The sequence below is a fragment of the Ambystoma mexicanum genome, chromosome 5q (assembly GCF_040938575.1).
Source record: "Ambystoma mexicanum isolate Mex_15411 chromosome 5q, UKY_AmexF1_1, whole genome shotgun sequence".
NCBI classification, from domain to species: Eukaryota; Metazoa; Chordata; class Amphibia; order Caudata; family Ambystomatidae; genus Ambystoma; species Ambystoma mexicanum.
In genome coordinates this window covers 761,944,659-761,958,024 of record NC_090933.1, presented here as the reverse complement: position 1 = coordinate 761,958,024, position 13,366 = coordinate 761,944,659, and positions in this window count along the sequence as shown.

The following is a 13,366-nucleotide window of genomic DNA, read 5'->3' as shown; positions in this document are numbered from 1 at the left end:
ACTGCAGCTGCCATTGCTGTGTTAGGGAGAATATGTTGAGTGTTCAAGCAAGGAGGTATGTATTAAGCAAACAAGCAGTGAGACAAGGGAGAGGTACTCTTGAATAATGTGACAGGGCAGAGGACCCATGCTCTGCCGTCCTAGTAACATATGAGAGAATCAAATAGATCAGGCTTTGCAGCAAATGTTAAACAAGAAAGGAACAGCGTTCAGCTCTGCATTCAGAATAACAAAGGCAAAGAAAGGCTAGGCTCTGAAGCCAGCATGAGATGGAATAAGAGGGACCAGGCTCATCTTGCAAGTCTGGCTCGGCCCTCGCAGGGGCGCTAGAGGGGCAGCCCACATAGCAGGCTGCACCTCTGGCCACCCCCCTGGGTCCACATACACCCCACCTACTAGGCATCCCCCGGGTCCGACACATCTGGCCACGGACCTGGGGAGTGCTTATAAGGGGGTGCACTTGCGATTGCTCATCCTTCTTGTTTGCTGTACCCCCCGCCCCCAGAGGACAGTCAAAGCAGCAACATCACACACCTGGTCCCTCTAGTCCCATAACAGGGCTTACTCAGAGGTACAAACAAGAGTTCCTCTTTCTGTGAAACCCCCATCCTTCCATTCCAAGAGACACACACGTCTCCTTGCCCCACACAAAAAAGTAGCAACTTGCAGTTGGTTGAAAAGGCTACAACTCCTTTATTTGGCAGGAGTTCACTTACAGGTGATCTGCCTCTTAACAAGCTGGCATCTTAGCTGTGGCCCACTGGAAGTACTTGTTATTTCCTCTCTCTTTCCATGAGCTCATAGTCAGATGAAAAATCCAGAAATGCAACATACAAAGACATGGGGCCTCATTACACGGTAGGCGGTAACCATGGCGCTATTAGCGCCATGGTTGCCGCCGGTACCGTACCGAGTCGCCATGGTGAATGGCGGAATTACCGCCACATTCCAAGGTGTGTGGGGGTGGTAATTCCCCATTCACCATGGCACTTCCCCATTCCCATTTGAGCCCCCATAGGGCTCAATGGGAATGGGGAAGGCGGCAATTACGGTACCGCAAATTGCAGTACCGTAATTGCCTCCAAGGTCCCTTTGCAGCCCGGTTCCTTAACGGCTGGTAAAACCAGCCGTTGAGGTCGGGTCCCGCAAAGGGACCTCGTAGTAAGGCGGTAAGTGTTTACTGGTACCGGTACCCTTACCGGTAACGGTAAACCCTTACCGCATTCCATGTAATGAGGTCCATGTTCTTTGCTGCTGCATCCTTTAAGTTTCTTCTGTTTTCTTTTCTCTTGTTTTATACCGAGATATTTGTAATTTAATACGTACTGCTATTTTAATTTTAATTTTGTGAAAAGTCGAGTTCTTTGACTAAAACCAGTGGTCGAAGTGTGCGAAAAGAAGTAGTGGAGATATGTTCTCTGCTGGCCAGCCCCGCTCCCCACAAACCCCATCCCTGGTCCCCCTCCCACACACAATCCAAACCCGAAACAAACACACCTGCTATTTATGGGAATGTGCAGTGCAGTGCACTGAAGTGGAAGATTCAACTTCTTCCTACACTTTTATTTTAAAACTAAACCATTCCAGAACGGTTTCTTTTTAAAATAAAAGTATAGGAACGATGAAACTTAAAAATAAAAAGTATGGGAGCACCACTCCCGACCACTCCCGCCCACTTTGATCGCTGACTAAAACACAATAAATAAATAAAGCAAAGTCCCCAAGATGTCCCCTGTCCCCCCCAGATTTTATGTGTCTCCTACGCCCCTGAGCATAGTAACCCCATAGGTAGGGAACGTGGTAGCAAGATTAACACAATCACAATATAATACTTCATGTGAATTAACCACATTTCTTGTCTTTTAACAGAACATACCATAATGCAAAGCAGTACACCAGAAGTGGCATCTTTTCCACAGGAACATACGGCCACTGAAAATGAAGTGAACACTGGGCATATACAAGTTGATCGCCTGGATGCCGAAATCGATCAGTTGCTCTTCCAATTTGCCGCCTTGAGAAAGTTTGTAGAAGAACATATAATCGGAAAAATAAGATATCACCAACTTGCCCAACTTGCACATGCCCGCCTTCTCCATTTCCAACTCCCCTTCCCCGCAAATTGAGTTTCATGAGAGACACTTCGATGAGACCTCAATCCGTTCTTCCCCTCACCAGCAACTTGTTGAAATGGGAAAATCCCCAATATATGTATCTGTTTCTTTTCCCCCTTCCCTTTCCGAATAGTCGCTATGAATGTGTGCTAATAAAGACTGATATGTTAATTTATACTGATTGTGTATGCCACTTTTTTCTTTTTAGCAAGGCCATTGTAAGTGTGAAGTGTACAGCATTAGTGGGGATGGTTGCAATTAAGTAAAATGGAGGAGGCAGACGACTGCCGCACCTGGGTTCCCTATGTGCAATCACAATGAAACCATCCATAGGACGCCAATACGGGCCGCATGTTTGCATGCACACAACTACCTGTAAATAGTTGCCTGAGTATCTGTTTATCTGTGGTACAACTGTGCACATGCGTATATCGTCCTGTGACGCCTGGTAACACTATCCGTGGTGAACATATGCAAATAAACGTGTAATGTAGTTGTACTAGCTGGAAGCGTGCACACACATCCTGCGAGTATTTTTGCATGTAAGCCTACTGTATCATTCTCACAGCAAGCATAGGTAGAAATGGGCAATGTGAGTGTGCCATATGTTTAACTATTCTGGGTATGGCAAGAGTATAGATAGGAGAACTATACACGTGGCCACAAAGTATAACGGGCAATGTACGTCTGGCAGACAAGCTTGCAATTGGAGAGCAATGGCGACATTACCATGGTAACCAATCAATGGTGCGCATGCTCCCTAATTTGGTGGACACGACCCAGATCCGTACACATCGAAAGAAGACATTTTGCTGCACTGTATGGAGTCTTACAGTGATAATGCACCCTTACAGATATCCTTCACGTTTCCTTCTAAATGTAGATATTGTAGGGAAAGAGTTAGTGGAACTTTGTGGTGTCACGTTCCCCACATCAACCCTATAAGAAGGCACACTCTACAAGTGCTCTGTTTGGCTATCTAGAGAAGAGCAACGGTGCACATTGGTTGGGGCAGACATTTCTTTCTCACCAGTGGTGTTCCTGTAAACTACTTCTACAAGTAATGGCCACCAGAGCTTCTGGTACTACCTCTGACTCAAGAGCACCCACACCCTCACCACCACAATCTCCTTCTGAAAGTCCTGAGCAAGAGGACAGGTGTCATAATGCAGAGGGACATCGAAAAGGAAATGAGAATAAATTAGAAGGAATTCCCATTGCCTACAGCCAGCGTCAATCCTAGGTGTGTAATCTATTTAGGATTGTTGGCGATGTGCCACAATCTCATGCAATCCAGGTGCAGTGCACTAAATGCAGTCGCGGAATACCTGGCTTGTACAGGTATGGCACCACCTCCATGCAGTGGCACCTGAAAGCTAACCACCAGGCAGCTATTTGAAGGGTGGTCCCCTTCCAAGCAGGCAATAGGTTATTTTCCTCTACATAGAAGCAATTTCACTATTAGCTTCCCACCTTCCCAACACATCGGCCGTGGAGTGAATACGAGTGTGTTATCAGCCCACATCTTCAGGACGCTACCAAACATTAGTACTAGGATCGATTTGGCTATCTGCACTGGACCATGTGCACTGCACTCCCACACCTGAAAGACTCCCACACCTGAAAGAAACTACGGGAGTAGCAGGTTAATTGGATGCCCACTCCCCTTGCTGTGTGTCTTAGTAACAATTTCTATGAGTAATATACAGGTATCCAGGTTTTAAAATATGGTTTTTATTTTTATTTCGAGATAGAAATGGCAGTGCACATGGTCCTGTGCAGATAGCCAAATCGATCCTAGTATTAAAATGTGGTAGTGTCCTGAAGACTGGGGCTGATAACACACTAACATCAGGAATCAAACCAGTTTAGGTTTTTCTCTACCCCAAGAAACACAATTAAGTGTAGACGTGTCATGATAAATAGAAATTCACTGATGATTGCTTAAATCACCAGTGTTACTAACATCACACACTTTTGAATGCAGAAAGCTGGATGTTGATTTACCCCATTGATGGGCGCTGACATAACCACCTTTATGTGATGTATTCCTCTTATGTTTCCTCAAAAATAAACGCTGATTGTTTGAATGGCAGGCCCATTTTTTTAGTGATTTGTTCATGTTTATAATACATGTTTTTATATTGTTTTGTATACTTATTAAAATATGTTTTTTGATACCTGAATTGATGTCGATATACACAGCTGAGTGAAAGCTATCATCATTCATAGAGTAGTCACTCCACGGCTGATGTGTTTGGAAGGTGGGAAGCTAGTGGTGAAATTGCATCTATATACGTTTATCTCCTCAATCACCCTAGTCCCGGAAAAAAAGAGGAAACATTTTTGCTCAACACTTGAAAACTATTGCCCTCTACAGCATCTTCTGCATCTGCTCCTGCCACCACTAGGGAAACTCCAGAGGGCCACGGCGTTCCGCAAGCAGCCTTGGACGGCAAACGCAGTGCAACAGACCCCTATCTTTCAAAGGTCACTGTATTGTGCATCTACTGCGACGCAGTACTGTGTAGGGGAGAACATTTACAAAGTGCTTTTGAGGCTTCTGTCTGGGAGCGTGGCATCCACTGCCCCCTACCCAAGTAAGGTACACACCACATCCTCTGCTCTCCACGTACGAATTCTTATCCCTGTGGTTGGTACCCTTTGCCAAATCTCCCAGCTGGCTTTTCTGGTGTGTCTTATAACAACAGGAAAAATGCTACACAGCCAGAAGGTGGGGGGACAAAAAGGCTCTTTTCAGAGCCACCTTGCACTGTTCAAAAATAGAAGTTGAATGCAAGCATGCAGGCGGTGACACTGCCTATAAGCGCTGCATACAGAGATGGCAACAATGGGTGGCGGTATGCCATCAAAAGCATTGTACGCATTTGCTAAAAGAAGTGGTGGCTCATAAAAGAGCCTTTTTGTGCTGGTTGTATTTTCAACCATAAAAGTAGTGAACAACCACAGGGAAAATGCTTCCTACACTTGAAGGAAGCGCTGCATGTCATTTTGGATATTACGCAGAAAGATCTCATTGCCAGCATCAGTAAGATGAACTCCATCTGAACGATAAAGGTTCCTACTACTAAACGTATTGTTTTCAATGTAGAAGGAGAACATGCCAATGTTGCGCATAAATGCGCAAACAGCCTTGTTCACATTGTGCCGTGCTTTCTCCATTTGTGGGCCACAGAAGGAAGATCGCAGCCACATCTGTCTCTGGGCAATGCAAGAAAAAATGATGTGTGTTTTTGGAGACATTTCCATGAGTTGCCGAAATGTCTCCTTCATTGCAAACTGCAGTGAAATGCCGGTAACACGCTCTAAACTGTTCTCTCCACAATGAACAACAATAATGTCTGGATGAGCAAGTGTCACCAAACTGGCACAAAGAGGACCCACATGGAACCACTGCATCCCACGTATTCCGCACTAGTGCACATCAACATTATGGAAACCAAGGTGCCCTGCTAGTGCACAACGTTCTTCGTAAAATTGTACCCAATATATCCATGAGTCGCCCAACAGCCATATAGTCCGCCATCTAAACGGCACACCCGTCCCCGTAGGCATGTTCACTCCTATTGGCAAACATACGTTCTAACACAATCTGTTGCTACCCACCACACCCACAAATTCATATTGACCAATCCCAACTCCTGCACAGTCCCATTTCCATTCCATGCCATCCTCAAAAGACATGGATGTAGCACGTGTGCACCCCAAAAGACGCAGCTTTCACCAAAATATTGCCCTGTATGCAGGGCTGCACAAACACATTTTAAGTGTCATAGAAAGTGGGCGTCTTCATAGAAGTTGTGCAAAGTGTTTTTTTTTCTAATTTTGCTAACGGGATATGTAAAGAAACACATTTTTGTGTGCTCCTTGTTAAGGGTTGCTCTCGACTTGTCCTCCGTACATTACTACACGTGTGTCTGCAGTGTCCCTTGCATAGTGTATAAGATTACTAATTGCAATAGGGGGAAAATAAATGTCACTGCCACTGACAAACATCATCCTACAAGCACTAACATTGTTGTGGGCACAAAAGAACATCCTACCATGGAACAAAAAAGCAGACACACACGTGAATCATTAAACCGTAGTCTCATTTCCATTGCAAGCACATTACGAAGGACAGCAGGTAGCACATGCAATTTCCCCAATTTCCCCAACTACCGTGAGGGCCGTGGCCCAGTAAATCAGGGCCAGTCCTTCTTTCCTTTCAAGTACTCTTTCAGCAGCACGCCCTGATTGGCTACGGTTAAAGTATTACATACGCATCCACCAATTGTAATTTTAATGGTTTACTCATTTATAGTGCGCGCCGGACCCGGAAGTATCTGGCCGCAGATCAGGTTACAATGTTGCATATGACAGTAAAAAGGCAATATACATATAATACAAGGATCATACAGGATGTTATATACAGTTGAGCAGGAATACACAGGAATTTATAGGGTGGTATATACATTGAGTGGTCTATTCAATGAGTGTAGTCTTATCAGCAGTTTAGGGAGTGCATCCATTTCTTTACCTTGGATTTGAAGCACTGGAAGGGGGATATGGCTCTGATGGGTCAGGGATGGAATTCCACAGTTGTGCTGCTAAGACTGGGAAATTACATCCAAGAACTGTGCATGTAATGCTATCACATCTATTGAACAGTGCGTAACAGCCGTTAAACACGCAGAAGTGAAATATCCTGTAACTCAAAACCACCTGCACAAGAAAGTACTGCACAATGAGCTACGCGTTCTGCACCCACAAACATCAGCATCACTACCCATCACCACATTCAATAGATATTACTATTCTTTGTACAGTACAGCGCCAACTGTGTTATACGTGCGTAGCATCAGTGTACATCTCCATAACATTCTCAAAATGTGTACTGTTAAGTCTCCCATCATCTACCATTAAATTGCTCCTACAGTGGTAGCTGGTTCCAAAGGTTCCATTTGCCCACAACAGGCGTTGGCATATGAAAAAGGTTACTCTGTTCTTTTGTTCGGTCATTTTTACAATGCTTTCCCCCATTAAAACACCTACCAGCAAATTTGTACAAATTGCACACAAAACTATCAGGCAGCCTTTCGGATCAAACTATACAAAGAGCATACATTTTAAGCATAATGACAGTTGCCACCTGCGCATTATACATAACAACAGCAGTTAAGCAATAAAAAAAGTTATCACCACATTTACAATAGTAACATTCGTAAAGGTGCATAACGAAATTAAAACCCAAAAGCAATGCCTGCTCTCATGTACTAAGCATACAAATGCAAACAACTTCATGAAAATGTGTGCTCGATGGACCCCAGCCGGCCCATAGGACTGGGGGTTTCCAAACAGCACTTTACGATGAGTAGTAGCAGCCTTGAGATGGATGGGGATGCAGATTCGTACTCTTGCACCAAATCAATAATGACAACTCAATAGTTTGGCAAAGGGAGTCTGTTTAATGACAAGTACAAAAAACGGGGAGTTCATGAATATCAGCAATCGCTCGATCTTCCTTCTCGCATCAACTCCAATTAAATTCAGAAAAATATATTAGTTATACCAAAAAGTCGTCACCACTGACGTGTAACTCTCAAAACTTAGCATGCAAGATCATTGGTTCTAGGAAGGTAACTTTAATATAGGGACTATATCTGTATATGGTAACAGGGAGAGGGAATTGGATAAACAATGTCAGGTGGGGCAACTAAGCCCTTCCTTAGGAGTGAGGGTTTCCAAACAGCACTTTAAGATGAGTAGCAGCACCCTTGAGATGGATGGGGATGCAGATTCATACTCTTGCACCAAATCAATAATGACAACTCAATAGTTTGGCAAAGGGAGTCTGTTTAATGACAAGTACAAAAATCGGGGAGCCGCAGAGCGAAGGCCGTGAGAAAAGGCCCGCTCCTCTCTTTGCAGCTCTTCGCTGCTCGACGATGCCGCAGGGAGGTAAGATCCCTATTCCAACATTGAATTCCGTACTCACCGGAACCCGCAGCCTTTCTGGAAGAAACTCCAACCTCTGTGCACGCACGTTACAGAACACTCAGCACCAAGTCCAACCCAGCCTCACTTCAAGGCTACGCCGCCTCAGGGCAAGATTACTGCCCGCAACACCTCGCCTTGTCCCTAGCACCCCCAACCTGCCCATACTCCGTGGCCATCGCATGAACGCATACCTGTGCTCCCGCCATGCCCTCCTGCAATGCAACAACCCCTCACTTCCGGTCATGGACAAGTCTACTTCCTTTATGTACAGGAAAAAAACAGAACTCCAAACCACCGCCGCAAACCTCCATGGTTCACTCATTTATACTAAACACCACACCAGCGCTCCTAAGCCCGCTATCAGGTCTGTAGCCACAGCCAAGTCTGCACCTACCACTGTTGATATGCCCTGCACTGCTGATGTGCCTGCGCCCTCTGCTCATGTGCCATGCATTACTGTTGTGCCCGTACCTACTGCTGATATGCCCTGCATTGCTGATGTGCCTGCGCCCTCTGCTCATGTGCCATGCATTACTGTTGTGCCCGTACCTACTGCTGATATGCCCTGCATTGCTGATCTGCCTGCGCCCTCTGCTCATGTGCCATGCATTACTGTTGTGCCCGTACCTACTGCTGATATGCCCTGCACTGCTGATGTGCCTGCGCCCTCTGCTCATGTGCCATGCATTACTGTTGTGCCCGTACCTACTGCTGATATGCCCTGCACTGCTGATGTGCCTGCGCCCTCTGCTCATGTGCCATGCATTACTGTTGTGCCCGTACCTACTGCTGATATGCCCTGCACTGCTGATGTGCCTGCGCCCTCTGCTCATGTGCCATGCATTACTGTTGTGCCCGTACCTACTGCTGATATGCCCTGCACTGCTGATGTGCCTGCGCCCTCTGCTCATGTGCCATGCATTACTGTTGTGCCCGTACCTACTGCTGATATGCCCTGCACTGTACACACACCCATTGCTGCAACCCCCCTCAAATGCGCCTTGATTAACTGCAGATCCCTCACTGCCCACTCCCTTGATATCAATGATCTCATCATTCTCAACAACCTAGACCTACTATTCCTCAGTGAAACCTGGCTTTCCGATGCCTCAGGACCTGCCCTCGCCCTAGCTATCCCACAAGGATACCTCATTTACAGACAAGACCGCTCCTCCCACCGAGGTGGAGGGGTCGCCGTCATTGCCAAAGATTCCCTCTCTGTTGGGATAATCCACAAAAACCTTGATGATAACTCTGACTACCTCCTCCTAAAACTTAAGCTCTCCCATAACCACACTATAGCATTTCACCTCATCTACCGCCCTCCAGGCATCTCCTATGAATTCCAAGAAGCCCTCACCCACTCAATCACTAACAACCTCAAGAAATCATCTAAAATCCTGCTCCTCGGTGACTTCAACCTGGGCCTTAACGACCCCAAAGACACCCACGCCAAAGCTTTAAAAAAAACGCTATCCACCCTTGGGTTCACACAGACCATTTCGAGCCCCACACACTCAAAAGGCCGTACCCTTGATTGGGTCGCTCACCACAACTGCCCTATCAGCCCCACCCTAATCACTCCTCTGCCATGGACCGATCACCATCTCATCTCCTTCAACATCAACACCTCTAGAAACTCTCAACCTCCCACTACACCTCTCCCTGCCGCCCTCACGCGCAGCGCCAAACTCCTCACCCACGACAACCTCTCTCAGCACCTCAATGTACCTGCACTGCTTCCCCCTTTCGTGAATGACCCAGTTACCCTCGCCAACGACTTCAAAAGGGTCCTCTCCCATGCCGTTAATGTAGTAGCTCCCCTCACTCTTAAAAAAGAAAAGAAAAATAAACACTGCAATGCCTGGTTTACCCAGGACCTCTTACAGATGCGAGGGAAAAAACGAGCGGCACTGACCACCTGGCGCAATAACCCATCAGAAGCCACCCTTCTAGCATTCAAAACCTCCTCTAAACGCTACAAAGCTGCCATTACTGAAGCTAAGGCAACGTCATTCAATGCCAGAATCTCCTCTGCCAAATCAAGAAGCCGCGAAATCTTCTCCATATTCAGAGAACTGGAGACACCCCCTTCTCCACCCTCTCCAATAGTGAAGGATGGATCCTGGTGCAATGCCATCCAATCTGCAATGCTTAATAAACTTGAAACCCTACAAACCAAAATACTCAACCACCAAAAGGAGATATCCAAGCTAATAACCAGCAGTCATTCCACTCCACCAACCAAGCCTCCTAACCCCTCCCCCCAGTTCGATTTCAGAGACATAAGTGTCCCAGAGGTCATCTCTCTCCTCCATACCATCAAACCATCCAATTGCAAGGGGGATGTATGCCCAGCGCAAGTAATTAAAGACTGTGCCCCCTCATTAGCCCCTATCATAGCCGCTTTCATCAATGCCTCCTTTCACTCTGGTGAAGTCCCACTAAGTCTAAAGGAAGCCTGGGTTCGCCCGCTCCTCAAAAAACCCTCACTTGATCCAGCCATCCCAACAAACTACAGGCCAATCACCACTGTCCCCTTCCTACTGAAAATTCTGGATAAAGCAGCCTACCTGCAAATACAGAAATTTCTAGAGGACAACCATCTCCTTGGCCTTAGGCAATCAGGGTTCAGGCCACGGCATGGAACTGAAACAGCTCTCCTTGACCTGAAGAATCAAATTGATGACCTTAGGGACTCAGGAAAGCCTGCTCTCCTCTTGCTCCTCGACCTATCGGCAGCATTTGACCTAGTCAACCACAAAACTCTCTGCCAGCATCTATCATCAATAGCGAACTTCTCAGACAATGCCTGCAAATGGATAGAATCATTCTTGAAGGACAGATCTATGAAGGTCTTCTCAGACTCCTCTTCTGCCGACCCCAGCACCATCAAGTGTGGCGTCCCGCAAGGCTCATGCACGGCCCCCACCCTCTACAACCTCTTTACAAGGCCCCTGTTCAAAATCCTTGACTCCATGGGCATCTCGTATACTAACTATGCGGATGACACCCAGGTACTTATCCCCCTCTCAGGTGACTACACATCTGACCAAAATACCTTAAACGCAATCTACTCAACAATTCAAACCTGGATGGCAGAAAACTGGCTCTGCCTTAACAGTGACAAAACTGAGCTCCTGCTGGTTGGCTCACCGTCCACCCTAAATAAACTAAACAAACAGTACTCCTCCTTCGTCATAGACAGTATCCCCATCACCGTCTCCCAGTCCATCAAAACCCTTGGAGTGTACCTTGAACCTGACATGTCCATGAATAAACAGGTCAACGCCATAACCTCCACATCCGCCTACTACTCCAAACTCATCAATGCCACCAGACCATTCCTGACCCAACAAAACTGTCTCACCATCGCCAGAGCCATCATTGGTTCGAGACTCGACTACTGTAATGCCTTATTCATTGGTACCACTGCCAAGAATATAGCCAAACTCCAAACTGTTCAGAATAACGCGCTCAGAGCTGCCACAGGCCTCTCACGCAAAGACCATATCTCTGAACTCAGAAGACAAGTCCACTGGCTTCCTGTCAAGCAAAGAATTATCTTCAAAGCCTTGGCCTTAACTCACAAATGTCTCCATGACCTTGCTCCCCCTTACCTAAGCCGCAGGATTACCAAACCCATCTCTCAAAAACCATCTAGACTACAATACTCTAACCTTCTGTCTGTCCCTAGGACTCACAAAGCGCGTGCGGGCGGCTCCAGCTTCCCATCAGTTGCCCCCACCCTCTGGAATGCGCTCCCTCCGCACCTCAGAGCCATTGAATCCCACACTGTATTCCGCAAAGCCATCAAAACTAACCTCTTTGTCTGAACTCTCAAAACCTTCCTGCAACGCACTGTAACCTGTAACTACCTAATTGTTTTCAAGTATTTTTCTAGGGCAGCTTCAATGTAACCCTAAAGTAAGCACGCTTAACCACTGTTCCAGCGCCTCGATGTCTGCGGGCTGTTTGTGCGCTTTACAAATTCAAATAAATAAATAAATAAATAAATAAATAAATCAGCAATCGCTCGATCTTCCTTCTCGCTTCAACTCCAATTAATTTCTGAAAAAACATAGTATTTATACCAAAAACTCGTCACCACTGATGTGTAACTCTCAAAACTTAGCATGCAACTTGATTGGTTTTAGGAAGGTAACTTTAATATAGGCACTATATCTGTATATGGTAATGGGGAGAGGGAATTGGATAAACAATGTCAGGTGGGGCAACTAAGCCCTTCCTTCACAATGGCTACCATAAACGTCACTAAAAGTACTCATTGTTCTACTAACTATAGGAACCTAGATTACATGGTCCACTATGATTGGGTTGCCATCAACCCACTCATACTTTTCCACGGGTTTATCAGTGTGCAAAATAGCCAACCAGGTGCAGGGAGTTCGACTGAAACCCGAGCTTCCCTCCAATTATTGCTACAATCAATCATCACTTCAGTGGTCATGTGTCAATTATTTCTTTGTGGTTGGCCACAAGTCTGCTTCTTGGTCTGGGAAAGTTAAGGCATCTGTGCATGGCAAAGGTCCATGCGTAGGTGTGAAAGTTTCATCCCTTCCTGCTGGTCTGGTCACGTGATTCCGACACTGTGAAATCGCCTTATTCTTCATGCAATTTCGTGTATTTGATTTAATTCTGCCAGTCATCTGCCATCTGTGGCTTATCTTGACCTTTCAGAACAGGATACTCTGTTCTTCTTCTCATTAATTGTATCCACTGTTGGCCTATTTCAGCCGATATGAACTTGGCTTCTTGGCATGATTACCTTCATCCGAGTTTCTCTCCGTCTTTAATTCTTGATTTGTTTGCTGCAAAACTTTTCTCTTGAGGCGATTTCTGTGCTGCTTGCGGTTACTTTGCATATGTACACGTTTAAACTAATTGAATATCTTTATTGTGCATATGGCATAATTTCTGACATCTTGACAACAATTATTTCACTTTAGGCTCAGGATGTCTCTTATCCATGTTGTTTCGTCTCTTTTCATCATTCACAGGCCCATCATATCTTCTATATGTAAGTCATTCTGGGTTCTCATGATGTCACCATTCGTCTTCATTTTGTATCTTTTTATCTTCTTCGGGTATTGTATTCTGACAATCGTCATTCTGTCTCACGTGTCGATATGGTTTTTTCACTGGGTACCTTACTGTGCAGGTTTTCTTAGGTGTCGGTACTTCAACAGGTGCTGTTCTTCTGATAGGTACTGAACGGAGCCCAACTGCGG